The sequence below is a fragment of the Podarcis raffonei genome, chromosome 11 (genome assembly GCF_027172205.1).
Source record: "Podarcis raffonei isolate rPodRaf1 chromosome 11, rPodRaf1.pri, whole genome shotgun sequence".
Taxonomy (NCBI): domain Eukaryota; kingdom Metazoa; phylum Chordata; class Lepidosauria; order Squamata; family Lacertidae; genus Podarcis; species Podarcis raffonei.
The window spans coordinates 12901302-12926909 of NC_070612.1; positions in this window are offsets into that span (position 1 = coordinate 12901302).

The window sequence follows — 25608 nt, forward strand, 5'->3', positions numbered from 1 at the left end:
TGATGAGCCTTTTGCCTGCAATAATTAGTTAGGTCAGATAGATGTATGCTCTTGATAAATTTTGCAAGACAAATAAGCTTGGGAAGTTGCCTTGTTTCAAAGCAAAAATTAGGTATTATTCAAAAATGGCTGAGTTCCTGTGTCAGACTAATAGGATTCCAGACACTATAAAGTAGGATGGGGCTGAAAAAAGAGTTTAGAGATGTTCAGTGATGTACTCATATTTCAGACGAGAAAGTTTTCCAGGTTCTGTCTCACTCAACAAAATATGTTGAAAGAGCTTTAGATATTTGGAGTGGGCTTAAATGATTTACACTTCTCAAAACCCCATTTCCTGGTAGAATATCTATCAGATGTGATCTATACACAGACACATGGACACAAATATGCCTGCAGTACTTCTATCAAGCATTAGAAGGGGAAGCAACTCGCCTTGCAGATTGTTCTCAGAAGGAGACAATATGCCTTTTCTGACAGCCCAGACTTTTCCAGTCTTGCACCTGAGTCAGGGGCAAGCGAAAATTGTTGGTCTGAGAAGCAAGCTGAAGTCAATCTTGAGATGGAAGGCACTCCATTAGGGTGGTCGTGTGTCCTACTTTTCAGAGGACAGTCCTCTATTCGAAGGAAGGGCAGTCCATTCAGGTGCAGGCTGCATTCACAAGGCAGTTTGACACATTTCCTCCAGTGCTTACCGGTACCTAACTGTTCATTTCCATGTCATAGCTGAGCTTTCACACATAATAAAAAGCCACTTCTGGAAATGTAGCAGAATATAGTGGAAATTTAGCACTCATTTCCATGCCAGTTGGTCCTAAGAGCTGACACATTCTCTCTTAAAGGGAGAGAGTGATTCCAGGAAGAGGCGTTTGGGGTGCTGGGGTGGAGAGAGTAGTACCTCTGTTGGGGAACTCCTTCCAGGGTAGCTTGCCCACATTTGGTCCTGAGTTCTCACCTGTGACTCCTAGAAGCTGCCAGCATGCGACAGCAGCCACAACACAGGAAACAGCTTTGACTGGCTGGCTAAACTAAGCCAGCTAAACCAGGGACTTGCCCTGCATGCAAAGACAGGCTCCGGCAGATTGAGCAGGCAAGACCAACAGTGGGTCCAATGGCCAAGAAGGCAGCTTCTGCACATTCTGTAGAGAGATCTAAAGGGCAGATGGGGCTCGTCAACCTGGGAAGGGAGCCCGTCTGGGAAGAAGAAAACTCTTAATCCTAAACCTCTGCTGCCTTGTTGGATATCTTCAGAAGATAAGGCGGAAGGGTTAAACCCTGCACAAATCCAGAGTCGAGTGCCTAACACAGTTGAATGGTTCTAATTACAGGTAGGTAGCCGTGCTGGTCTGCTGTAGTCGAAACAAAACAAAAAAATCCTTCCAGTAGCACCTTAGAGACCAACTAAGTTTGTTATTGGTATGAGCTTTCGTGTGCATGCACACTTCTTCAGATACACTGAAACAGAAGTCACCAGACCCCTATATATAGTGAGAGGGCGGGGAGGGGTATTACTCAGAAGGGTGGTGGGAATGGGTGATTGGCTGATAGCTGTTGACAAATTGCAACTTATTACCAAACTTAAAACCATGGAGACACCTGGTCTGAATAGAGACATTGGATTCTTATCTCATTATACATGATAAAGCTATTTTTAGCCATCTCACCCCTTGATTTTTCCTGTAAGACCAATTGCAGTCATTAACAGCCTTTCTATTTATATCACTCCCCACAATGCCCAGTAAAAATGCTTCTGGTTTCTTTATAAATGTATATTTCAACATTATCTCATTATATATCATCTCCCAGAAGCATTTCACCTTTTTACATTCCCACCACATGTGATAAAATGTTCCCTCTTTTTCTTTACATTTCCAACATTTATTACTGGCTTTATACATTTTCGCTAACTTGACAGGTGTAATATACCATCTATACATCATTTTCATCACATTTTCTTTTAGGGCATTGCATGGAGTAAACTTTAAAGGAAGGAAACACTTGCATGGGGCAGTACAGAGATCAATACAGAGAAAGTGGAGTGTTGTGATCTGCAGCTAACCTGCTCCCCTATCACCATCATCTCCAGTGGCTGACCTGGCCAGTCTCCCAGTGCCCTGCAAGGCATTGACAGATGCTGTAGCATTTGCAAAACAAAAAACAAAAATACCCCATATTTTGCAATATTAAGAAAATAAGGAAGAGAACCGGGCTAACATCTCTCTGCATACTCATTGTGTGCAGGCTTCACTTTTGGGGTTTTTTAATGTTCAGAAATTTAATTAAAAATTGCACAGAAGGGACAAAGTCGCCAAACAGGACATGGCAAGAGCAGCTCCAAAACGAAGAAGGAAAGAGAGAGAAATGGAGCTTGAACTGTGAGTTGGAAATCATAATATAAAATTTTACAACTATAGCTGTCTTTCCTCTAAGCAGCAAAAAGCAGAACACATAAGGATAGCCTACTGGATCAGACCAATGGCCCATCTAGTCCAGCATCCTGTACTCACAGTAGCTACACAGAAGCCTGTGGAAAACCTACAAGCAGGATTTGAGCACAAGAGCAACTCTCCCCTCCTGTGGTTTCCAGCAACTGGTATTCAGAAGCATTACTGTTTCTGGCCATGGAGGCAAAGCATAGCCATTCTGGCTAGTAGTCAATGATAGCCTTATTCCCTGGACCTCTTCAATGTAGCTGCTTTGGTAGTAGTAGGAGATGTCCCCAATCCTCTTTGGGAATTCCAAGGAATACCTGAAGCAGCCTTCAATCTGCATGTTCTTTCTTTCTCTATATATGGATAGTGTTATTATAAGGCATGGGTAAGCAAACTAAGGCCCAGGGGCCGGATCCGGACCAATCGCCTTCTAAATCCAGCCCGGGAATCAGCATGTTTTTACATGAGTAGAATGTGGGCTTTTATTTAAAATGCATCTCTGGGTTATTTGTGGGGCATACGAATTTTTATTTTTATTTTCAAAATATAGTCCGCCCCCCCCCCACAAGGTCTGAGGGACAGTGGACCGGCCCACAGCTGAAAAAGTTTGCTGACCCCTGTTATAAGGTTTAGTCAATGGATGGCACTGGACTTAGTTGTATGTGGGTGATGCCAGGAGCTTCTGGTACGTGTTCTGTCTTCCCTCCATGACATCCTCCCTCGCTTCCATATATGTATATTCCATTATTGACATTTCTTTGCTACACATTCAATTTCACTTTGAAGTTGTGCATCTCGTTGCAGCCTCAATGGAGCTAGGTAATTTGAAAACATGATTATCTACAAGGGTTCAGTTCAAGACCATATGGAAACTGTGGACCTCTTTGATGTAGCTGGTTATGTCACTGAGGCTGGATTGGCAGAGCACTGTATTTTGGTTGTTTTTTACATTGGTTTCTGTACACAAAAATAAATGCAAATGTAATCATTTCAAAAAGTGGGGAAATGTTCTTGAAACTGTTGTGAACTTCATGGATTTATAGCACATGTTTTTACTTCCTCGTTTTGTCAAGGAACAAAAGGGCAGATGAGCCAACATCTGTGCATACAAAAATAACCCCTTAGAGCTTATTTTCCCCTTTTGTCAGAAATCTATTGTTAAGCTGGAACATTTTAAAATTCTAGAAGCTGGCTTCCCTGCATACTAAATATTACAAACTCCTGCTTTAAGCTGAGAGGTTATCCTTGCCATGACACTTCTTTTTTAAAAAAAATGAATAAAACATTTGTAATAAAACTTAATTCATGAAATGCTTAGTGTCAACAGCTGGCTATAATCCAACTAATTCTTCTCAGAAAAGACTTGTTGAAATTAATTGGTCTCATTTTGTCCTGTGCAAGTGTTAAAATATCAACCAGGTAATATTCCAGGTGATGGGCCATTAAGTGAAACAAAGGAAAGGAGCTCTGTGTGAGATGGCATACACAGCTTGTGGTTAATTAGAAGGACAAAGCCCAAATTTAGAGTTGAGTTGCAGTGATGTAGCCCAGAAGCAAAGCAGCAAGCAGAGGGAGACAGAGCCTTGCTAGATCTCTGCTTCATTCCAAATGTGGCTATGAAGTTGGTCTCCATCTCCCACCTTCCTGGGCCTCCATGGCCACTGGTTACGAATGATGGGAGCTGTAATCCCAACCTCTGAAAGACCTCAGTATTAGTGAGTGGACATAGCAGACGACAGAGATTTCTTCAAGTAGTTCTTTATAAGTAAGCTGGAACTGAACTGAACTGAACAGCTCAGCCGGCCTGCTTTTATACGCAGCCGGCTGTCAACAGGGTGAGAACTTCAATACATAACACTCAGGTCAGGGAAGGCTGCCTTGTAGGGACAGACAACATCATAGGTGCCAACTCCCTGGGTGCCCAAGCACCCACAAAATTCCCCATGAAAGGGTCGGGCACCCACAAATTTCAGTGCCATGCAGTCGTGGGGCCATGCTGGCACCCCTGGAAAGCATCAGCACTAGTTCCAACCCCACACATCCCCAGGATTGTCCAAAAACTACAAGGCTCTGCCCATGCATGCAATTAAAACCACTTATTTGTCCTTTGGCTCTACCCTATGTCCCAGAAGGTCTCTCTTTTCAGCCATCTCCCAGATTTCATAACGTTATCACTTTGTGGGTGGATATTGGACTTTTTGTCAGACCGCCCCCAGAGGGTTCGGTTGGGCCCATGAAAGGGTCGGGCACCCACAAAGGGTCGGGCCCTTATACCTCTAATATGCTTAAGACTAACACAGGAACACCACAGGGATGCGTACTCAGTCCGCTCCTTTATATTCTCTACATGTACAATTGTGTCGCTACTCACCCTAGTAATAGGGTTGTCAAATTTGCAGATGACACAACCGTGATTGGGCTCATCCCTGAAAGGGAGGGTGAAACGGATTATAGAGATGAGGTGGAGCGGCTGACAGAGTGGTGCAGAGCTAACAACTTGCTCATAAATACAAGGAAGACAAAGGAGCTTGTGGTGGACTTCAGGAGACAGAAGAGCAATGTCCAGCCACTTTTGATTGATGGGGTCTGTGTGGAGAGGGTAACAACGTTCAGATTTTTGGGCATGGAATTACAAGAGGATCTGTCCTGGAGTGTCAACACAAGGGGGCTTGTGAAGAAGGCGCAGCAGAGACTGTACTTTTTGAGAATTCTAAGGAAAAACCATCTTCCGCAGAAACTGCTGCTTGCCTTCTATCACTGTGCCATTGAGAGCGTGCTCACTTATGGCTTATGTGTGTGGAACGGAAGCTGTACTACCCAGGACAGGATGGGGTTGTGCAGAGTTGTTAAGGCAGCAGAGAGCATTGTTGGCTGCCCACTCTCCACCTTAGAGCAGATTTATGCCACAAGGTGCCATAGGAAGGCACTGGACATAGTAAAAGATCCATCGCATCCTGGTCACTGTCTCTTCGAGCTCCTGCCGTCGGGACGGAGATACAGGACGATGAAGACAAGAACGAGCCGTCTTAAGAACAGCTTCTTCTCCAGAGCGATCTCGGCCCTGAATGGGAAGCCTGGACTTTGAAAGTCATCTAATCTTCCTTGCTGTACTATACTGTATTGATTAATTAGTGTTTTTATGGAGCAGTCAAGTAATTTCGTTGTCCCCGAAGGGGGCAATGACAATAAAGATATTATTATTATTATTATTATTATTATTATTATTATTATTATGCTTTTCAGAGTTGTTTGTACAGGGCTAGGCAGATGAACTCTGAATGTTGTGAGGTTTTGTGGAGTGGAGTAAATAATTGGTCTTGTTTTACGAGATTGTTGGAAGACAGAGGGCCTCCCCTTCATAGGTTTTGTAATTTGGGAAATACAGATTTGTCCGTGGGGGGCGGCTGTCCTTTGAGACAAGACTCTCTGTGATTCGGTGTTGGAGACTTTATGGTAGTTTGTAAAGGAAATGAGGCTTTATGATTGCACTGTTGTCAGTAGGCGGAGTAACAGGGCCTATTCTTGGCGTTGCTAAGCTTTTAAACCCCAGGAAGAGGAGGAGAAGGAGGGGGGAAATGTTGTATTTCAACAACTGGCAACCCTCTAATGGGGTGGGAAGGAAAAGAAGCTAATTTCATCCAGCTTGGCCTTTTAAGCAATTTGCAGCTAATTTTCTCCTATTTATAGTCAGTATGGCGATACTTGAGGTCAAATTGCATTATCAGTAATGGTCTCACAACTATCAGCTTGGATTGTATGTGCATAGTGCTGTTTTATGGGTTTAAACTTGTATATTGTCTTTGTTATGTTTACTTTAATTCTATGTTGTATGTCACTTTGGATATTTTTAAATATAGAGCAGTAAATAAATATTTTAGAATAAATAACCAGTGCAGGTGAACAAAGACAAATAAATACTATGTTATCTATCTCACCTTCCTTCCATCACAGAAGCCCAAGGTAGCATTTGTTGTTGTTTAGTCATTTAGTCGTGTCTGACTCTTCGTGACCCCATGGACCAGAGCATGCCAGGCACTCCTGTCTTCCACTGCCTCCCCCAGTTTGGTCAAACACATGCTGGTAGCTTCGAGAACACTGTCCAACCATCTCATCCTCTGTCATCCCCTTCTCCTTGTGCCCTCAATCTTTCCCAACATCAGGGTCTTTTCCAGGGAGTCTTCTCTTCTCATGAGGTGGCCAAAGTATTGGAGCCTCAGCTTCACAATCTGTCCTTCCAGTGAGCACTCAGGGCTGATTTCCTTCAGAATGGCTAGGTTTGATCTTCTTGCAGTCCATGGGACTCTCAAGAGTCTCCTCCAGCACCATAATTCAAAAGCATCAATTCTTCGGCGATCAGCCTTCTTTATGGTCCAGCTCTCACTTCCATAGTTAAAGCTATGGTTTTCCTAGTAGTGATCTACTAGGAAAACCATAGCTTTAACTATACGGACCTTTGTTGGCAAGGTGATGTCTCTGCTTTTTACATATGATTTAATATTTATTTTGTTGATCATAGAAAAATTCCTTGTACCATGCCAGAATATTGGTCCATGTAGCTCAATACTGTATACATTCTCAGCCCTACCGGGAGATGCTGGGATTGAACTTGTGATCTTCTGCATAGAAATCAGATGCTCTACCACTGAGCTATGGCTCTGTTTCACTGCTGTTTGGTCCTCTTTTGTTCCTTCATTTGGAGCGGTTTTCTTTGCACCATTTTTTCCTTCATTGCTCCAACTGGTCTTAGCTTAATTTGCCTACATTTCTACTTACAACAATTGCCTGTGGGAACCGATCAGATTTTAATTCTGGGCACCCATGATGCCATCACATCAGACATAGAATGTCATGACATCACTGATAAAAGCGACCTACGTTGTCCCATCCGGTGGAATTAAATGGCATTGAGAGCAAATAAGGAAATGAGATGCTGCAATCCTAATCCTGTTTTGCAAGTCCCATTGAATTCAATGTCTACTTCTTAGTACGTGTCTTAGTATGCATGGATAGGATTGCAGCCCAAGAGATCATTGAAGCAACATTAATATGTTGGCATCAAGGGTAGAAATACAGAAACTGTTTTCGAATGCTCAAAAAAACCTGATACAGATCAAATTGGTTTTTGTTCAGATCCATTAAAAATGGCACAGAATTGCTCTTTTAATTCTTTTTCTCTCCAAGCTATTTCAGCCACTTTACTTACTTGGTTTATAAATGCTGTTGGTTTACTTGCCCAAGGACAAGCTTATGACTTAAAGCATCTCATTACTGCATTTTGGCATCACTTATGCCCTTCATTTAGTCTTTGTCTGGAATCCATGAAAGCAATAATGCGTCCAGAATGTTTGGAGTTTGATTAAATTTGTCAAAGGCCTGTTATCAAACACAATACTGCAGGCACTATTTATAACCTCAGTTTCTCTCAATGAAGTACAAAGGCAGAATTAGTTTGTGCCCCATCCACCTGCTTTTAGGCTAGAATATTTACATACAGTGCATAGGATTTTCATAGGGGAAGCACTGTAGTTTATTGGTAGAGCAAGTGCTTTGCATACTGTGGAACACCCTCCCACCAGATGTCAAAGAGAACAATAACTACCAGACATTTAGAAGACATCTGAAGGAAGCCCTTTTTAGGGAAGCTTTTAATGTTTGATGTATCACTGTATTTTAATATTTTGTTGGAAGCCACCCAGCGTGGCTAGGGAAGCCCAGCCAGATGGGCGGGGTATAAATAATAAATTATTATTATTATTATTATTATTATTATTATTATTATTATTTGCATACAAAAGGTCCCAATTTCAATCCCAGACATCTCCAGGTAGTGCTGGTGAAGACTCCTTTCTAAAACCCTGGAGAGGCACAGATAGACTACAACTCCCATCATCGCTGACTATTGGTCAGACAGGGGCTGATGGACGCTGCAGTCCAACAGCAACAACTGGCTAGTTCCATACAGGTCATACTGATGGAACAATGATCAGACTCCATATACAACAGATTCCTATCTTGGATATATTAGAAGTGAGTTAATAAATAGTGCATATAACTTTCTCTCTCCTTAAATCTAGTAGTGAACTTTAGACAGTGAGACAAATAGCATAGTTTGGGGTGGACAACTGTAGCAGAGTGGAAACAGTTCTGCATGCGATGAATACAGGGTGGGATGGAAAATGATGCCTTCTTACATCCATAGTCATAACTCATGACTGGTCAGCTAAACCCTGGTGAAGGTAGCCGATAGGTCTCAAACCTTTGGTAAGTTAGGGACTTGCGCTGCGTGCAAAGACAGGCTCCAGTGGATTGAGCAGACGAGACCAAGAGTGGGTCGAATAGTCAAGCAGGCAGTTTCTGCACATGCTGTAGAGGGAAGTGAGGGGCAGGTGGGGCTCGTCAACCTGGGTAGGTAGCCCATCTAGGAGAAGGAAAGCTCTGAGCCTAAACATCCACTGCCTTGTGAGATATCTTTGGGAGAAAAAAGGCTAAGGAGTAAACCCTACACAAATCTAGAATGGAGTACCTTAGACCAGCAGTTCTCAACCTGTGGGACCCCAGATGTTGGACTACAACTCCCATCATCCCTAGCTAGCAAGGCCAGAGCTCAGGGATGATGGGAGTTGTAGTCCAACAACATCCAGGGACCCACAGGTTGAGAACAGCTGCCTTAGACAGTTGGAGGGTGCCTTGTACACCTCCTTCTGGCAACTCCGGCAACCAAGCTGCTGCCCAACAAATTGCTCTGCTTTCCTTTCAACCACACCAGAGGCCAAGAGGAGAGAACTTGTCATCTGGGCAGCCTTGGACCTCCATACACGTTGCCCAGGCTTGTGCCCCGGGGAGGTTTCTTGGTGCTGTTAATGCAGCAGTTTGACTTTAGCCCCTGGAGGTGCACTCCATTGTCTCTCAAGACAGATGGATGTCAACAAGTTATAACATTGAGTTTGCTACTCACATATATGATGATACCACTGGTCTCATCCACTGAAGACCTTACTTGTGAAGATCCCATTATCAGCAACCTCTGTTTCATCATTTTTGACAGTGTATCAGTCCAGGACATTTCCAACCAGCCATTTCTGCAATCTTTAAATTGTGCATCCAAAGTACAGTCATACCTAATGGCCGAAATATTGGGAAATTATGGAACAAGATGGAGACAGAATAAAACTGCAGAGTTTTGAAAAATTGAAAAACAAAGTGCGAGATTGGCTCCATTATTACCAAATAATGGAGGCATACAATTTGGACAAAAAAGTTGGCTTCCAGGTGGAAAAATCAAAATTGGAAACAGAATTGTTAGATTCAAAAATCAAGAATTTGTCAAGAATGTATAACTTGCTGTTGAAATTGAACACTCAGGATGAAATGGTGAAATCAGCTATGATTAAATGGGCACAAGACGTTGGACATAACATAATGATGGCTGACTGGGAACAGTTATGGACCACAGGTATGAAATTCACGGCATGTAATGCCCTAAGAGAAAATTTAATGAAAATGATTTATAGGTGGTACATGACACCAGTCAAGCTTGCAAAAATTTACCATTTGCCCAAAAATAAATTTTGGAAATGTAATGAGACTGAAGGTACATTCTTTCACCTTTGGTGGACATGCCCAAGGATGAAGACATTCTGGGAGATGATTTATAACGAAATGAAAAAGGTATTCAAATATACCTTCCTGAAGAAACCAGAGGCCTTTCTCCTGGGCATGGTCGGCCAATTGGTGCCAAAGAAGGATAGAACTTTTTTTATGTATGCAACAACAGCAGCAAGAATACTTATAGCGAAGTATTGGAAGACACAAGATTTACCCACCTGGGAAGAATGGCAGATGAACTTGATGGACTATATGGAACTGGCGGAAATGACTGGCAGATTCCGAGACCAGGGAGAAGAGTCGGTGGAAGAAGATTGGAAAAAGTTTAAAGACTATTTACAGAAATATTGTAAAATTAATGAATGTTAGAAAAATGTGGGAATGAAGTTATAAGCTTTAGTAGAAATGTTATAAGGAATTAAGTATAAATAGATTATTAGAGTATTAAAAGAAAAAATAAGGTTAGAATATGTTAAGATAATTATAGGATAGAAAACAGGAAGATGGAAAGGAATTGCTGAAACAATTAACAGAAGTGGAATACAAAAAGGGAGGTGTGAGGAGGTCGTTGAAATAAGCGAATGAAGGATAGGATGATGAAATTGTACGATGTGTTGTAAATTGTTTTTATTTTGTTGTGTTAGTTTAATATGTTAGTGTTGTGTGGTGTTTTTGTATTGTATTGTATATTTTGTTTTGTAATGTCTGTAATGTTTAAATTGTTGGAAAAGTAATAAATATTATTTTTTTAAAAAACAAAGTACAGTCATACCTCATGTTACGTCCGCTTCATGTTACATTCTTTCAGGATACGTCCCACGGCGACCCGGAAGTACCGGAAAGGGTTGCTTCCAGGTTTCACCACTCGCACAGACGTGCAAAATGATGTCACACACATGCACAGAAGCGGCAAATCACAATCCGCACATGCACAGAAGCACCCCTGTGGGTTGTGCTCTTTTCATGTTGCAAACAGGCCTCTGGAACGGATCCCATTTGCAACCAGAGGTACCACTGTATATCACTGGCAGCAGTTCTTGTGGTCGTGATGGCCCTCCTTTGAGCAACTGCTCTCATGGAAATTGCTGCTGGCTATAGCTATAAACACCTTGATCCATAGGTTACAAATGATCATAAGAATGCATGCCTGTGGACAGTTGAGATTGTTCATGTGAAGAAAGGAAATGTAGCCACAATGGCTATTATCTGTCCTTACCATCCGAGGCACGAATGCTTCTGAATGTTAGTTGCCGGAAACAGCAAGAGGGGAAAGAGCTCTTGTGCTCAGGTCCTGATTACAATTTCCCCACAGGTAGCTGTTCGGCTACTGTGAGAACAGGTTGCTGGACTAGATGGGCCATTCGCTTGATCAGGCAGGTCTTTCTTATGTTCGTATTGTCTGAACCAACTCCAAGATACACTTCTTCTATAATGAACATCTGGGGCATAATAACAAAGAATAGTGGTGAGGGAGTCCCCCAATAATGTATCTGTGAGAGTGACAGGAACGTGATAAACACACTCCTTATTTCGCCTCCGACGGAAAAGCTAACTGACTGAAATGGCAAATAAATAACCTCCACAAACAACAGCCTCTGATGACAGCCCATTGTGTCTGACCCCATGAGGGCAAATTGCCTTCAAAAGGAGAAGGAGAAGGATGCAAAAAAAAATTGCCTCAGAAGGCAACACTCGAAGGCCTGGTGTGGTGCTTTATTATTTAATCGAGTGCCTCAGAATGACAAATTGTTAAAACTGGAATCTTCCACATGGGGAGGCTGTCAAAAAAAAGAGAAAATGGAAGAACGTCAAACTCATGATTTGTGAAATGGTGGCTTCTCTTTTGTGTTAGGCCCTCAGCTGTTTTATGAGGGAGGTTTCTGTGAGGGGAGAGCTCTCATTTCCCTCATTTCCAGTCAGTCCTGACCTGGAGTCAATTTGGGGCAAGGGTGCAGTGTATTCTGATACAGAAGATTGTATGTGTTTTCAGTCCTTTTCACCAAAAGACTTCTTCAAGACTTCTCTACATTAATTCTGTATGTCACTGCCAGCTTCTTTGACCTCATAAAGAATCCTGCTCATATACACAATTTCTGCAATGTTTTTTAACACAGCCATTAAGTGCAAAAAAAAGTCTGAGTACGCGCCAACCATTTGATTTTATTGACTTTTGTAAAATTGACTCCAATAAATTAGCATTTATCCAAATTTTGCAATGTAGTTCTCCAGCCAACCACTGTTTTAAAAGATGCGTACATTAGAGGAAACTGTGCGTAAAATGAATATATTAGTGAAAATAACAGACCAGTACATAATGTTTGGAGAAATGGTTTGTGAAAATGCATACGTTGGTCAAAACCGCATACAAAAAATGCGCTTAGTAAGAGAAATTTGCACTAAAATGCTGAAGAAATTGCTGCAGAAACAGGGTGAATGGAACTGAAGTTTGCAAGAATGAGAAGCATAGAGAACTAAAATTGTCTGATCCTTCCATCCCTAGTGTGAGATATCACTTGGTTTGGTGCAATGTCTTCTAGCCTCTCCACAAACAAATAACTGAAGCCCTCAATTAACAGTGCCCTAAACTGCAGTTTATTTAACCTAACAACTCATCCAGTCCTGCCTATTTTTTAATTGAACATCGATGCCATTTTTATCTTTCACTTGAGTTTTCAAGAGTTCATTGTTGTCTCTGAAGGTCAACAATCATTTTTGACTCAGCTAGTTGGCATATTTTTGTAAAGTTCTGTAAATTTAACTCATGGCCCCAATGTAATTTATCGATGGCATTTTGTGGGGAGTTCCTGGGACAATTTGGGGTGCCGCACAATCATTGATAAATAATCACAACATTACAATAACCGCTGCGTCCTTTGCATTATTAAAATTCATGCTGATTGCCTGCGTTACGGCTCATTTAGAGCCCCTGCAATGCCTTGGATTGATAACCCAAGCACCCAAATTACAATTTATATGTCAATTTCCAAAGAGGGGCTGTTACTGTCATTTTGGGTAAATAATGCCCCTTTACAATTGTATAAATAAAAACAGGTTTTGCATAACAAGCCATGATAGCTCCAGAACAGCCATTACCCTCATCAGCTAAACAATATGCATGTTTAAAATGTGTCTGAATACATTTTTAATGTATTTTTTGCTCCTCCAATGGCACTATAATGGCTTTTGAGAAGCTGTGGTGGTTTATTGCATCAATTTTCTTACATGTGTGGGATGGGGAGGAAGGAGTGGTCTTGTTTTCCCCTAGTATTAAAGCAAATGTCTGTCTCTGAGTATGTCTAAAACTCTGCACACACACAAAATATTTAAATACACACATTCAGAATCCCTAACCTAATCTTCCAAACAACACAGGAGTAAGTAGATAAAGTTACATTCCTTCTCTAATGAGTATTTACAGTAGCTCTTGGAAAGTTGACTTCTAAAAGGAATCAATTCCAGTTCAAGATGTCAAAAAAAGGAACTAATTCAAGTTCATCTTTGTCCCTTTATGCAGCAAACAAGTTCAGTTCAGCTCACAGTTCAATTCAAGTTCGCTTAAATTATCCTTGGCAAAAGAATTTCAGCATTCAAAATGCTAAGGACCGCTGTGTTGAAGTATAAAATATATGCCAGAAGACTAAGATTTGGAAATATACACACAGTGGAATGGCTTTAAAAATGTACAAAAACGAACTTGAATATATTTTGAAACCATTCACAGTTCTTTCTCAACATAAACTTAATTTACATTCAGTTCACTCAGCAGCCATGGAGCTACTTTAAAATGCAGTTCAGAGATTTTTGAAGCAATTTGGTAAACTTTCATTAAACTGAATTAGTTCACTCCAAACACTAGTTTACACTGTGCTTGTTGCTAAGGTTGATTATTTGGCACCAACATGGAGGATTAGGTAGGTAGGTAGTTATAGCTACAGGATCGATAGCAAAACTGTTGATAGTAGGGCAATCCTATACACATCTACGCAGAAGTAAGCCCCATTGTTTTCACTTATTTCCAGTGAGTAAGTTTAGTACTGCAGCATGTGTCTGGCAATAGAGGCTGTTCCTGCAGATTTAATTAGAACTTTGCCATATGTTGTGGTCTCCGGTTATCCAGAGGTATGTGTCGACAAAGAAGCCACGGAGGGGTTTTTTAAAAATAATAATAATAACACAACTTTAATGCTCCCACCAGTTCTCTTTTCATTGTGTTAATGATCCATCATATGCATTTTAATTATGCAGATGTGCCTGTGAAATCTTCGTTTTGTGTGCCTTTTCAAAAACCAAATTACTTATTTTAAAAAAAATAATGGTTTGCTACGACGAAGGAAGGGACGTCTGAAAGCAGCTTTTGTTTCAGGCTAGAACTGCTGCCTGGAAGATTAAGATTTGAAGACGGTGCGTGGCCCTGATTATTCTGGTATTATTCTACACCTTCCCTTGAATATCAAGGTAAGCCAGCTGAAGAGTGGCTGAGGACTATTACTCTTCCTAACAAAAACCTAGCCTTCCCCTCGACCGCCATCACATAAAAAAATTAACACGTACGCAGGGAGTCTATTCTGAATGAAAATGAATGTTCTCTTTGACCCAATCCCCATCACTCACCTACAGCACAAAAGAACATCATTTAATGCCCAAGAATTATCTCTTCCATTTTTGGAATTTAAAATAGCGTTACTTCAGTGTTTCCAACTATGGAAAACTTACTGAGGAGAAGAGGGGGGAGGAGAGAGATTATCACACAACAGTCCTTTGTGTGGCAAGGTCCTGAACCCTCCCCCATTGTAGAATAAAGACACTTGGCACCAGAATTAAGGTTAATGGGCTGAAAAGGGCCACAACTTTATTGATTACAGAATGTGAGTGGTATTGGCTTAGGCATTGGAACCAATGACTATATCTGACTCCTGCCAGCCTGTCAGGAGTCTAGTAAGGGTTAACCACCGATAGGGGGAGCCCTGTTGATGCACATCAACTAGGAATTCCCCCAGAGTCACCGATAGGGGTCGTACTATGGCCCTGGCCCCCATATGGGCTTCGGACAAAGTACACGCCCCCTGGATTCCTTTAACAGAATACCCTTGAAATAGGAGGGGTAGGTGATCGCCACCACCTCCCCTCACCTCCAGTTGAATACTCCAATGCCTAACCGCCAAACCTTACCAAGTTGTGACAATTTGCTACCAGGTAGACAAAAAACCAAGTGGCTGGTGCCAATTTGCCAAGTGGAAAAAAATTCCTACTAGGCCCCCTGGACAACCAAGGAGACCAACCAAAGTCCATAGCAAGGTCAAAGGATAAGGACCTAACCTTAGGGAGGGAGTGTCAGGTGTGCGTGCAGGAGCCCAGCCCTGTGACCTTTGCAGAACTGAGGCCTTCCTAAGTTTGTTCTGAAGAGGCAAGGCGTGGCCTCACAGCACCTGGTGACAAGAGCTGGGAAGGGATATAAAGTCAGCATTTCCCTTTGGCTTTTTGCCACAGCAACACGCTTCCTGCCTTGTTGCATTTGGCTTCTTGCTTCCTGATCCTTGAGCCTCAGCATCTTGACTCCTTGTTTCTTGATCCTCGGACCCTTGACTTCTTGACTCCCTGCTTCCTGACCCTCAGACCCTTGGCTCTCTGACCCTCGCACTCTTGGCTTCCTGACTCCTGACTCCTGGCTTCTGGACCCCCATTCCTGCTCCCACCCCACCATCTTGCCCCTGGTCCTGACGTCCCCTACCAGGACTTTGATTGCCCGTGACAGGGAGGGCGGGAGAACTGCGCAAGCGGGAGCAAGGTAAAAGAGGGCGCGAGCCTGGCCACGGCTTGTTTAAATGGGCTAAGCCATGCCCCCTTTGGCCGATTGGACTGGCCGATATGAAATGATGCAGCCAGGAACTCCCTGTGATGCGGAGCTACCTAAGCCCTGTGTACACGGGTCGGGCTCATGATCTGCCCACAACATCGACTCCCTGCAAGGGGAAATGGCTTTAAGCTCAATTTGAAGTTACAGGTCTTTATTATTTCTGCTCCCATGCCAGAATACTGCAGAGGAGTGCCCAGAGCAAAAGGAGAAGCCCTTTTGAAAAGGAAAGGATATAAATCAGTCGTGTCGAGACAGGTAAGAATTTACAGGTAAGGGGCCGCAACATAAATCCAGGCAGGTGAGAGATTAAAACGTAGCATGGAATCAAACCCAGTCAGCGTTAAAGCCTCTGAGCTGAATTCACTGCTAATGAGATGGAACTGTGGACCCTCGGGAGGTCTGGCTGGCAGGGGGAGAGCGAGCAACGTGGCAAGGAGGGATCGACTCCACGGCTTCTCTCACCTCCTCATTAGAAGGTGTTGTAAATGCATTTCCCAAGCCACGACTCTAAGTGGGATGATTACATTATTCATTTATACTAATTTCCTGTTCAATAATGATCCAGCTGATTAGGAGCTTGTCATGCAAAACAGCCAGAAATTAGAGGAACTCATTATGGAGTGAGGAACTCAGTGGCTTCACACTGGCTTAGTGCTTCACGCCGAGGGAGGGCCCCATCTGACGTTGGCGCTGCGTCTCCAGAAGGTGGAGGAGTCCATAAGGTGTGATGGCCTGGGACTCAGGACCAGAGGAGTCTCAGTCTGCACCGGATCCTTTGCCTCAGGTGGCATCTGGACCAAGTCTGGGGTCTGATCCTGAAGAGTTCCAGTCTGCACAGGTTCCCCTGCAACAAGCACCAGCTGGGCCGAGTCAGGGGCCTGAGCCTGCCCTGGCTCCAGATGCGCGGATTACCTTGTTGCCTTCAGCTGGGCCATCACTTACAGCTGCTCCACTACCGGTTGGGTCAGGAGAGGCTGAGGCGGCCTCTAGGTCTAGTAACCCACCGACATCTCCCAAGCTGCAGAGACTAAGGTCTGAGAGGAGAGACCTGAGTACTCGCAGGACGAGTGCTTGCCTTCGGGCGAGACAGGGAAGTGAGTCACCGGGGGATCAGGACCAGCCGTTCCCCGACAAAGATAAAAGGCTGTCGGACCCTGCCCCAGGTTGCGGGAGCAACATTGCTGTTTGCTAGAACCTGCCAGAGACCCTGTGCCTGACTTTGTGTGCCTGGTTTCCTGCCTTGGCCCTGTTGGACTGACTCCTCGTGGAACCCTTGGATTCGGGACCAGACCTGGACCGTGTTGCTCAGGTTAACCCCCGGGCCCAGCACACACACCATGGTTCCTGCTCATGACGTCAATGGCCACTAGCCACAATGACTGTTTTACCTCTACCAGTGTGGTGTAGTGGTTAAGAGTGGTAGACTCGTAATCTGGTGAACCAGGTTCGCTTCCCCGCTCCTCCACATGCAGCTGCTGGGTGACCTTGGGCCAGTCACACTTCTCTGAAGTCTCTCAGCCCCACTCACCTCACAGAGTGTTTCTTGTGGGGGAGGAAGGGAAAGGAGATTGTTAGCCGCTTTGAGACTCCTTCGGGTAGTGATAAAGCGGGATAACAAATCCAAACTCTTCTTCTTCTACTACTGTCACAGGCAGTGTGCCTCTGGACAACATTTGCTGGGAATCGCAGGTGAGCAGACTCAGGTCCTGCTTGCAGGCTTCCCACAAGCATCTGGTTGGTGACTGTGAGAAAAGGATGCTGGAGAGGACGAGCCATTAGCCTGATCCAACAGGCTTTTCTTGTGTTCTTATGATGCTGGGTGAGGCATAGAGCTATCGATAGCCTTCTCCTCCATGGTTTCGTCTAATTCTCTTTTGAAGCCATCCAGGTTTCCCGGACATCACTGCCTCTTGTGGGAGCGAGTTCCACAGTTTGACTATGGTGCTGTGTGGAAAAAAGTGCTTTCCTTTGCCCTGATTGCTCCAGCATTATTATTTTTTTGAAATGTTTATTCATTTTTCCTTTTTCATTCATTACACACACCTCATATTCATAACATTTACTATGCATTCCTTCCTCCCTCCCCTCCTAGGCTTCCCCCAACTTCCACTTCTGGTTTGTTTCTCCTTTCGCCCACTTTGCTGCCTCCTAAAAGAAAAAGCTACTAATAACATATTTATACAATAACTTCAAATCTAAAAATAACAATGAATACACTGTATTATTTCTCTGTCTTCTAGACATTTTCTAATACTAACAATGTGAATGTTTATTTAGATCCTGACATCAAGTCTATAGACTTTCTTTGTTTCTGCAAATATAATATAAATGGTTCCCATTCCTTTTCATGGTCACTGTTGTCTTTTCCTCTTAATCTGTCATTTTTGCCACTTCTGCATAGTTCATCAACTTCTCTTGCCATTGTTCTTTAGTTGGTATTTCTCCGGTCTTCCAATTTTGTACGATCAACATTCTCGCTGCTGTGGTGGCATACATAAAAAAAGTCCTCTTTTCTTTTGGTATATCTTGGCCTAAAATGCCTAAGAGAAAGGCTTCTGTTTTTGTTTGTTTTTTTACAAAAGTCTGATTCCTCCAGCATCGAGTTTCATTGGATGGTCCCCTGTTGAACTCAGGTGCTGCTTTTGGGCTTCCCATAGGCATCTAGTTGGCCCCTCGGAGAACAGTATGCTGGACAAGATGGGCCCCTGGCCTGATCCAGCAGGCCCCTCATATGGGCGAAGTGCCCTGCTGGGCTATTTCAAAAGTCCATTGGCTTAATCATCTCCTAGGAACTTCCAGCCCCAGAAGTATTTGTCCACACAAGAAGCTAGGAATAGTGTGTTAACATGCAGCAGCAGTGCTGATCCATAACTTTGTCGAATTTTAGAGTTGGAAAGGAATCCTGAGGATCATCTAGCCCAACACATTCCAATGCAGGTATATGCAGTTGTCTCATATGGGGATCGAGCCTGTGACCTTGGTATGATAAGCACCATGTTCTAACCAACTAAGCTATCGAATGGTGCACAAGTGCAGGAGGCAAGGTAGGGATTAGACCAGGCTTCCTCAAACTTGGCCCTCCAGATGTTTTTGGCCTACAACTCCCATGATCCCTCTAGAAGGACCAGTGGTCAGGGATGATGGGAATTGTAGTCCCAAAACATCTGGAGGGCTGAGGTTGAGGAAGCCTGGATTAGACAAATTTATGGTGGGTAAAGTTGCTTGCCAGAATGGCTTTCTTGTAGCTCCACTGTTGGAAGAAGTATGCCTCTGGATGACAGTGGCTGGGCATTCCAGGTGAGTAGGGCATTCCAGTGGCATCTGATTGGCCACTGCCAGAACAGGATGCTGTGCTTGGTGTGCATTTGGCCTAATCCAACAGGGCTCTTCTTATGTTTCAATGTCTTTATGTACAGACTTTATAAATGTATGTTACCACTGACAGGGCAAAGAGTAGCTTGGTGATGGGAGGCGTGATTATAACTGGGAAATCCGCATGACAGGAAGGTGTTGGGGAAAACCTTCCCCAGCACCCTCAAGATCCCATTCTGGAGTGTCATCCCCATAGCTGTTATTCACCAGAACTTAAGAAGACCGAAGAACCGGTTGTGGGTCGCCTTCATTCGCATTCAGCTAACGCACAGCCATGACCTAATGAGACTAAGCGATGTAATTAAACAGAATATTGTGTGTCTTCTGCCTCCCAAACCACCATGTTAGGTAAGTTCTCCCCTATGCCTTTGCCGAAACTTCCTTCAGCACTTCACTATATAACAATCCTTTTCATATAGTAAATTAATTCCATTCAATTGACTGCTTCGTGGCTACCTATAAGTAATGTTCGGGTATCCCACAGGATGGCAAGATTAAAACAAACGATGTCCTCTTTTATATTCCTCACCTTGGTGTGACTCTCCTCATTCTTCCATCAAGCTGTGCTGCTTATCACAATTAAGAATAACCGCATCACAAGGAAACAAATGATCTAACTGTCTTTCTGTCTAGCTCTCTTTGGGATATATGCCCTCTTTTTCATTACTTGCTTTTGACATTTCTGAATCAATGCTCCGGAATTAATTCAGTCACTGAGCAACGATTCCCATGGCAGGCCTTTCTCTTCTCAGGCCGATTAGCTTTATGATTTCTGTAACTTGAAACAAGCACAAACAGGGGCATTGCTAGCTACTTAAAAGACTGAGGGCACGGACCCATAGATGAACATTTTCATAAGATTTGCATAGATAGGTAGAGTACCCACTTAGAATTTAAAAAATCGTGGAAGGCCAGCCAACTCATTTGCCCTCCAAATCATCCTGGATAAATTCTGCTGTTAATCTGCTACCCCATCTCAGATAACCCAAATCCATTCCTCTTAAATTTATTTACCCTCAATTAATTTCCCAGCTTATCTCCCTCAAAATAAATGTGATTTCCCTTCCATAGTTCCCATTCATTACCTCCAAGCCAACTCTGCCTAGATATATCTAATATCAGTCATATTAAATTAATTTATTCCCCAAATTAATATGCTACTAACCTAGATCACACACACACACACACACACACACACACACACAATCCAACTCCCCTAAAATCCATTGCCTGCCCAGACATAATCAGGACAGTTAGAAAAAGAGTCAGGGCTTGCTCTTAAAGGCCACAAATGTAAGAATGGAACATACAAGAGACCAGTTCCCTGATTCATCTAGTTTCTCAAAAAGAATTAAATGTACTAGCCCAGATTCAACTAACCCAGTGCATTAGCAGAAGACAGTGTAACAGCCCCCACTAGCACAACAGAGCTTTCCCCCAGTCCCAGTCCAACAGTTCAGAGAAAAAGGTATTGGCAAGTTCTCTGGCTTTCAGCCTGGCAGCCCTATGAAGGAGACTGACTCCAATTTCTATATCAAGAGTGGGGGATCTTCTGTGCTTATACTGGAAAATGTAGTGTGCACATGAGGCAAATATGCAGTTGAAAACTTAGGTGTTGTGCTGCTGTGCACCAACGAGAAGCAGGAAGGAATACAGCTCACTGGTACCTATAGCAGTCATTGTCAGAGCTGGGATTTCTGTCTTGCAAACTATGTAAAAGGCACCTCTTCCTTTTCCATGGATGCTTAGAGCAACCACTTCTCCATCTATCCAAAACAATAGAAAGGAGCCAATGGGAAGGAGCAAATCAAGAGCTGAGCTGGATAGGAAATTTGCTGCTGTGCCATGGGGAACTCTATTCTATTGTAGTCTTAACCAAGCCTTGGCACTTTTGCTTTATTTATTGCTTTATTTTGGATGGCTTTTTCAGGCTTAGATTTAACAAGGGTGCTATTTTAGTCCTATGACTTCACAATTGCATTCTGCAAGGACAAAATGTCTGATTAGACTCAGAGCATTGGGAATCCAGAGAATCTCAACCTTCTTTCTTTCTTTCTTTCTTTCTTTCTTTCTTTCTTTCTTTCCTTCCTTCCTTCCTTCCTTCCTTCCTTCCTTCCTTCCTTCCTTCCTTCCTTCCTTCCCAGTAAGTTTCTAGCCTGTGTGCAGATAAGTTTCAATAGTGTTATGAGTTGGAGTCAGGTAGGCTGAGCACCCATCTAATTCCTGGATCCAGCACAGATTCAATTCCTGGAATAGCCAGGCTAGCTTCCTAGTGATGTAATGGCCTTTTAGATATGGGCCACTAAGATGACAAAGTAAGTGGACTCTGTGCCAGACAGAAAATGGGTCGGGGGCCTTCCCTCAAGTTGCCAGTAATTAGAAAACCCAAGTCCAGAGTTGGCAGTTTAGGTGTGGGGGAGGTAGAAGCTAGAAGCTAAGCTGCAAGCTGGGTAGCTGGGAGACAGAATTTCTGCTAGAATCCAAGGCTGCAGCTGTAGGAGAAGCAAGACCCTCTTGGGGTGTTAATGCTGTGAACCTTTCCATTGTAGGCTCAGGTTGTCTATATGTGTAAATAAACACACAAAACCCACAGTCTCTGCTGTCCCTCATTCAGAGGAAAGTGACCCCCGGGTAAGCACCTGGAACCCCTGGAATCTGGAGACTGGGGTGTTGTGTCACAATATCTGTGAGCAATGTGTAGTGGAATCTCAGTAACCAAAATAGGGCATTAAGAACCAAGCACCTGCTTACCCAAGCATATGAGTAGCAGTTGCAGAAGACAGACCTGGCTAACATAATTCATGTCCTGGTGGTTTCCCGATTAGAGCATTGGTTCAAAAACTGGTAAAGAATGGCCATAGCTCAGTGGTAGATCAACTGGTTTGCCTTGACTTGGTAGAAGGCAACTTCCTGTGTTCCTGTGCCCATCTATTTGTCCACCTGTTAGCAGGATCATATTTCACCCTTTCTAAAACCTCTGCATTGGTGGCCAGTTCATTGATGGACTCAGTTCACTGGTTGGACCTTCAAAAACTGATATGTTCTTGGTGCAAACATCTCAAGGAGTTACCTTCTCTCATACAAGTGTGTCTGGACTTTAAGATCTGTTGGTGAGGCCTTGAACCATCCATGTTCCATGCTTGGGGTAGGGGGTTAAATCTGTTATCTACCAGAAATCTTGGATTGCTGCCTCAACTTTATTATTTGCATTTATGAGCTGCCTAATAAGAGAAATTCTGCTGGTGCCATACAATACGGAACAAAAATGACAAACTGTGTAACAATAAAACCAACCCAGCGACAATACAGTGATAAAATCCAGCAGATGAAATCTTGGCATAGAAGAGCTACTAGGCAGCTGCCCACAACCCATTCAACTGACAGGGCAAATCAACCCCACCACTACGAAGCTAAAAACTAACTAATTGCCATCACTCTATAGAGCAAGTGTCAGGAAACTTTGGCCCTCCAGTTGTCACCATACTACAATTCCCATCAACTGTGGACACCATCCTTTGCTCAGAGGAGGAAGAGTTGGATACAAATGCAAATTAAGGGTTGAAGCCAATGGCCATCGCATGCACAGAACCATTTCCAGAAATGCAATGAAAGTTTTTCTCCATCTCTTCCCTCCTCCACACCCCCTCCCCAAATCTGCTCCAGGGGTTTGAGGAAACTGCTTGAGCAGATTTGGGGGTAGAGAGGCTCAAAGATTGAGGGGAAGCTATGTGCATTGCACTTATGGAAGTCCTTCCATGCATGCAATGATTTAGATGGAAGCAACCCAATAATACTGGATCTGAGAGAATATGTATTGGTCTTCTGTTTGCCTGGAGTCATCTACAGATTCCAACTGGTATCAAACTACAATAGGAGCAAAGCCTAGACTCCACCGTCGCTCCCATACAAATCGCAGAGAAGAGTACAAAAATGAAAGAATAAAAACAGCTAAAGAGATGACAAGACTGCCACCCAGTCCACACACACTCTCAGCCTGTGCCAGCTAGCTAAACATCCTTAAGCCTCTACTCGAAAAAGCACAACAACCAATTAGCGGAGAGGCTTGACCTATATTTAAGTCAATTGTTCCTTCTCAGCTGCTGCATTTAAAATCTATTTGCTGCAACAACACTTCAGCTCCAGATGCATGAAGGCAGCCTCTTAATAAACAAAGCGGAGGGGGGCAAGAAGGTGATGCTCAAATAAAATGGCTGAGATTGTGGACTCCTTTGCTAAAGCACTTTCAGTTGCCAAAAACCTGGGTGGGACAAGTGACGCATTGAGAGGGGAAAGCAGGTTCTGCAAGATTACAGCTTCAGGTAAAGAGGAGGCACGAGAGCATCCATAATATCATCACATCCACGAAATCAGAAAAGTGTCATAGCTTACCAAGTCAGCTATGTTTTAAAAAAAGAAAAAAGACAAAGCTTGTGATTTACTGTTTGGGATCATGCCACTAGGTGCACTGTAAATACCCAAGCTTAGATAAATAGATCTGCTTGGATAGGTAGCATCCTAATTATAAAATATTGAAAACATTACATAAATAACAGGGAAATTAGCATGCAGTGCTACACACAGGGCAGGCTGCCTGAGAGCTTTAAATCCCTCAGTGAGGACGTACTGTGCTAGGCAGCTGTGTTATAATAGACTCATGAACCAGAACTGAGAATTGCAGCGTTTTCTTCCCAAATACCATACTTGAGAGCTGAGATTTGACAATGACTCATCGTCAAGGCACTCTTTCCATGTCAGTTGGCCCAGCCAGGAACCCTTGTCCCTCTGTGGGGGAGCTTCAATGGGTTGCTGAGGATTCTGGGAAGGATTCTAGAGTGTCCATTGGAACGTGAGAGGAGGCCTGCTGAATCAGGCCAAAAGCCCATCTAGTCTGGCATCCTGTGGGTCACAGTAGCCAACCTGATGCCTATGGGAGAAGGCTGAAATAAGGACCTGCGTGCAACAGGACTTTGCACACCTTTGATTCCCAGCAGTGGATGGAAAACATAACCATTGTGGCTGGTAGCCTAGACAGACCCCACAGCTCCCAATCAAGCTAGAAATACTTCAAATAAATCTCATGATAAGCATCTGAGGAAGCCCAGGAGTACCCGAGAATATTGTTTGAAATCTATGTTCTGGGCTGAGGGATGAGGAGGCTGTGACCCTCCACGCATTGACTCCAACTCCCATCAGCCTCAATCAGCATTCAGGGATAATGGGAGTTTTTGCCCACCTTCTGGAGGGCCACAGGCTCCCCTCCTGTGCCTTGGGCAACTGCTGCAGGTCAGAGTAGGCAGTACTAGATAGATCAACATTCAAAGTGTTGGTGCTGACCTTTAAAGCCCTAAAGGGCTCTGGCCCGAAGAAGCATCTCCAGCCCCATCATTCAGCCAGGACACAGAAGTCCAGCCCTGAGGGTCTTCTGGCCTTACCACAAGAAGTGATATTGCATGGAACCAGGCAGAGGGCCTTCTCAGCATGGCACCCACCCTGTGGAACGCCCTCCCATCATATGTCAAACAGATAAACTACTATAGGCCTTTTAGAAGACATCTGAAGGCAGCCTTGTATAGGAAAGTTTTGAATGTTTGGTGTTTTATTGCGGTTTTATATTTTGCTGGAAGATGCCCAGAATGGCAGCATATAAATAATAAATTATTATTATTATTAGCCAGCTTCATATGAGCTCCTCCTGTAACTTCCCTATCTTTTTTATTAGTATCTGCAAACCCTCAAACGCTGAATATGTACATTGGTGGAGGGGGGCAGGACAACAGTAATCTGAAAGCACCTTGTGTTGTTTGATCTCTAAAAGCTAAATATAGGCTAGGCCAATGCCTGGACTTGAAAGAACACAAGGTCATTGCTGACTGGTGCCCACTGTGACAGGCAGACAGCCCAAAACAGCCGATGGAGCCAGAGCGAATGACAGGCAGAGCAAACTGATTCTCACCCTGTTCCCAACCTCTTCACCACTGAATTCTGCACGGAGAAGGAGGAGAAGGAGGCAACACCATCTTCTGGACTGTTTGTAAGCTGGAAGACAAGCTAGCAGGGTTGGCCGATGACAGGCTGAGTTTGGGGGAGCAATGCTCCATTTCCCCCACTAATGGATAAGCCTCCACTTCACCAGTTGGAAACTTCTCATACCCCCTTGGAGAAAGAGGAGCTTGCAAATAACCAGAGCCGTTTTGTGAAGAGAAAGGATGCAAAGCAAGAACACGCAGATTTGCCTGTTCTGATTTGCCTAATTTATTCTGAAGGAAATCTCTACTGCACACATCATATTCCCCGCAACAGCCCTCCTTCCCATCTAAATGCAGTGTTTTACTTCACCACTCAAACCCC